Genomic DNA, 4,750 nt, shown 5'->3' on the forward strand with positions numbered 1-4,750 from the left:
AAAGTGAATGGAAATGTGAACTGAATGTTGTGGTTGGCTTTGTCTTCAGCCCAGTCCAGAGTGAACTTGTGTGTTAAGACTGTTTTCCCTATGCCAGCAACTCCCTTTGTCAGCACCGTTCTGATTGGCTGATGAGCTCTGCCAGGTAATGGTTGGAAGATGTCTTCACATTTGATCATAGTGTCTGGTCTTGATTGCTTCATGGATGATGTTTCAATCTGTCTGATCTCATGTTCGTCACTGAACGCTCTACTCCCTCCTTCTGTGATGTAGAGCTCTGTGTAGATCTCATTCAGAAGTGTGGGGTTTCCTGCTTTAGCAATTCCCTCAAAAACGCACTGGAACCTCCCCTTCAGATTACTTTTGAGCTTATTTTGGCACATTGCAGCAAGAGTTCCTACACAGAAAAACAACAAATTACTTTCACAGTCACTGGAGTGAATGAATACAACATGCAGTAACTCTGGGATGCCTCTCACCTGTGGGGGGCATAGATGTTTTGATTGTATTCATGCATGTGTGGCTGTTTTCTTTACTTTTAGTGCAAACCACTTTGCTCAACCATTTACAGCCACAACAACTGTCCAAGATTATCAATCAATCGAGATTGTGCTCATTATTATCATCATCATCATGTTTTTAGCAGTATGAAAATTTAAACATTTTCATGTTCTATCATGTTAAACCTGCACAAAAACTCACTGCTCTGGAGAGAGTCGGCCAGCTTCTCCTGCTTGATTCTCCTCAAGAAGTGGAGTGTGATCTTCAAAAGCGCCAGTTTGCTGCTTGTGCCCTGTTCTTCCTCCCCACCATCCACCACCTCCTCAGTTTTCTTCTGTCTCTCTGAGCACTCTGGGTAATCTGTACTAAGAACTCCCTGGAATGTCTTCAGCATAGTCTTCACAAAAGTGATGATGTTCTCCTCTAGAAGCTGGAATAATATGTAAAATTCAAAAAAATGAATGTGGCATAAATGGGACATACAGGAGCAGGGTTAATGCCCCAGTTGGCCTCAAACAAAATAAGTCTTATTACCTGTAGTGTGTCTTAATTTGCACCCTTCCATACTTACTATCTTCAGTGTATAGGCGCATTCACATTCACAAATATGGCAAAATGCAGTGCACTATGGGTACCCGGATGGTACACCCATAAAAAGCTGAGTGTGGAACGGTGGAAACTTCTCACTTCTCACCCTCAGTGGTCGCCATCTTAGCTACGCATCGGAAGGGGAGGGACCATCACTGTATTTTCAAACTTGTAAAAATGGCGGCTGAGAAAACTGCAACGGTTGCAATCATCAAAGTAGAAGTACGTTCATTTTTATTAATTTTTCATCAAATTGAATTGAAGTGAGATATTTTGGCGGGTGACAATCACGGTCGAATAATGGTGATAATGATCCACCCCGTTACAATTTGCCATTAAAGAAGAAGAAGCGATCAAAAGTTGAAATTGTCATTTCCTGGGAAGTGCGCCACATTCGTAGTTGATTTGAGAAAACACTACCTTGTCAAAATGTACTCACTATGCAAGTCTACACAGTATACTGCATGTTAGTGTACTAAAGGAAGTTAGTCAGCCAGGCCGACAACATCAAAAGACAAAGGCACTTATTCTGAAAATCAGCACTCAAAGGAGGACAAAAAGTCATCACAGCGGGAGACACCGCTCTGTGGGCCATTTGAGCAGCCCATAACACAAAAGCAAGAGCAAGAGAGATGCACCAGCCCACATCGTCCTCCTCAGACAGAAGACAATAGGGATAAGGTTAGCAAGGTTTGGGTTAGTTGGCTATATCGGGGGCCTTTTCTTGAAACATGTTCAACTTTTCATAGTCGATGCACTCGCCAATGTCACTAAAACAAAAATGTACTGAATATATATCCATCATGAATTAAAAATGCATTAATATGGTGCATGTCCCATGGTGGTAATAATAACCTGTTATTTCTTAATTATTTAGGCAATTTACGCACCCTGAATATGGAGGCCAGATCTGTGTCATTGTGCTCATTGTCAGAGTGACCAGTGGTGACCTCAGATCCCTCCTGGTGAACTCTGTGTAGAAAACATAACAGAAATTGATTAACACACACACACACACACACACACATAAATCTTCAAATTTTCCCAACCAGTGTTGGAATGCAATTTGGTTCAAATCAAATGAACAAGCTTTCTCTAATCATCATGACGGAAGTCCAACATTGTCACATTCTGTCTATCTGTCTCTCCCTCCAGCCAAATTACCACTTCCCCAAACAGCCCAGTCTCACATTAAGATCCACAGCTTCCGCATCACATGACGGTCTGGTTTCTTTTAGTGAAATAAAAAAGGTGGATGCATGAATGTCCTTTTTTTTCTCACAGAAAAACGTGACGTGGATGCAGGCCAATAGGAAAGAATAGGCCAAAGAAACGCAGACACCTCACAGTTTTAGAGACATTATAGTGAAACTAAAATGTTTTGTGCTGCGGTAGGACACATTTGAGAGGCTGTGTTGCCCCAAACCAAACCCTTGCTATTCTTTACAAGTCCACCAGATGCTAGGGGTGGGAATCACCAGAGGCCCCACGATACGATAATATCACAATATTTATGTTGCGATTCAATTTTATTGCAATTTTAAATATATTGAGATATTTTGCAATTTATTACCTTTTTCCAACTTCCAATTAGGTCCCTAAAGTCAAACTTTGTCAACACCTGCTTATCTAAAAAGATACATTTCTCTGTTTGTTCATATCACTTTTTCAGTCCTCTATATGGTCCTGTTAAGTTTTCTAGTGGACTAAAAAAGCAAAAGATTTTAGAAATATCAATACTTGGCGTCTGTGTATCGATACAGTATTGCCATGGCAATATCACGATACTATGCTGTATCGATTTTTTCCCCCACCCCTACCATACCCCTCTGACTTTTTCACTCCAGATCCTGCCACTCCTGCCCTGCATCAGCCACTAGATACTGGCCAAAAGTTATTGTTCCTCTGCCAGTTGGTCAAAGTTGAAATGTTGCTCATGCCCTGCCTTCAAGCATCTGGAATCTCTATACCTAAACCTGCCTATCTGCCTATTTGTACGTTGCCTTCCAGTACCTGCGTGTAAGCCTATATTTCTACCAACTGTCACATTCTGCCTCGACTATCTGCTTTTGTTTTAATTGCCCTGATGTTGGAATTCACCCTTGTAACAAATATGTCCTCAAATGATGCTCTGAGGTTGTATTTGATGGCAAAGTAAATCAAGTAATCTGGATTAAAGTCTTGCCTTTCTTTAGTAGAGCGGTGCCGATGGTTGAAGGCAAGAGGGGGCTCCATAGATCGGTCACTTTTAAATGACACACAAGTGGTTAGAGAGGAGTCTGGTCTCTCCTGCTGGACTCTGATGGAAATACATAATGAATTGTTATTTCATTTTCTTGATTTGATTGTCTTTGTTTGTTTTCTTTATCGTGTATTTAATATATTCTCACTGCTGCTCTGTAGAGTGATATCCAGCTCTAAAGCTTAAGGGTTCCCTAATGGAGTGGTCGCTCGACATAGACACACAGCTGGGACCAGGGGAGCCTGGTCTCTCCTTCTGGACTGGGCTTTAACAGAGATACAATTTTACTGTAGGTGACAATTCATTATTTCACAAATTTAATATCTTAGCTCTGAAATGGGAAAACAGCTGTAAAGAGTTTTTTTTTTTAAATACCCATCTCACCTCTTAGCTTTAGTCCGGCTGCCGTGGTCGGAGAGAGACCCTTTAGAAGGTGGGACATCATCCTCTCTCTCCTCACAGAGATCCATATTGTGTACACGTTTTACACACTGGCCTGATTCATTAAACTAAGGTAGTGAGTAAAATGCAAAACACAGTCTATATTGTGTAATGAAGTGAAATGAGAATTAGTACACGCTGAGACATATTCTTAAGACGGGTGTATACATAATGTACTTAGAATGGAATTGGAATTTTAAAAAGTGAAATGTGGAAGTCACAAATCACTTCACTGAATTAAGCCTTTACTTCAACATGGCAAAAATATCGACTATACATTATAATGCAAGACTTACTTTGTCCGTCGGCATTTCTCCAGTTTCTGCGTTTCTTCACCTCTGGTGAGTCATGACAGTAATTCCCCTTTTAATAACTTTTCTGTCAAACAAAAAGAGAAGTGTGCAGAGGATGCTGCCAGTTTCATTTCCCTACAATTTCAGGACACAGACCCACAAAGACCAAAACGGAGAAACTAAGAAAATAAACATCCAACTAGTACAATAAACAGGGATGTCACATTTTATTGTAAAAATACTCAGTTAGAAGGAAAAGTCCTGCATTCGAAAGAAGAATTATGTGAGTATTTCATGTAGTCTCTTCTCTTTTCACCTTTCTTCTCTTGCTGAACGCTGAATAGTTTGCCTACTTAATGTTGATGTTAGAAATATACCAGTGATGAGCATCAGGTCCTCTGGCATTACCATCCCACCTGCACATCTAAACTAACCTGTAGAGGTCTTTTCTGGGTCCATATTATGTTATTAAAGCAACGTTACAAAGGCAGAGGTTTGAAACAGAAGGATGTTGTGGGTGTTTCAACAGGATGTTCCTGAAATGACCTGAACTCTTTTTATTGACTTTATAAAGCACAAAATGCAGCTGTCATACTTGGGAATGAAGATAATAGCATGTTTATAACCCAACCTTATAATATATATAAGGTTAGGTTTAAAATCAGAATGTTACGTAAGTTATGTG

General features: G+C 40.3%; 1 pseudogene; it reads right to left on the minus strand.

The window, feature by feature from the left end:
- The window catches only part of LOC123966023, a 10,986-nt pseudogene extending 7,130 nt beyond the window's left edge, over positions 1–3,856 (minus strand).
- Between the last annotated feature and the right edge of the window lie 894 nt (positions 3,857–4,750).

The sequence above is a fragment of the Micropterus dolomieu genome, linkage group LG02 (assembly GCF_021292245.1).
Source record: "Micropterus dolomieu isolate WLL.071019.BEF.003 ecotype Adirondacks linkage group LG02, ASM2129224v1, whole genome shotgun sequence".
In the NCBI taxonomy this organism is placed as follows: Eukaryota; Metazoa; Chordata; class Actinopteri; order Centrarchiformes; family Centrarchidae; genus Micropterus; species Micropterus dolomieu.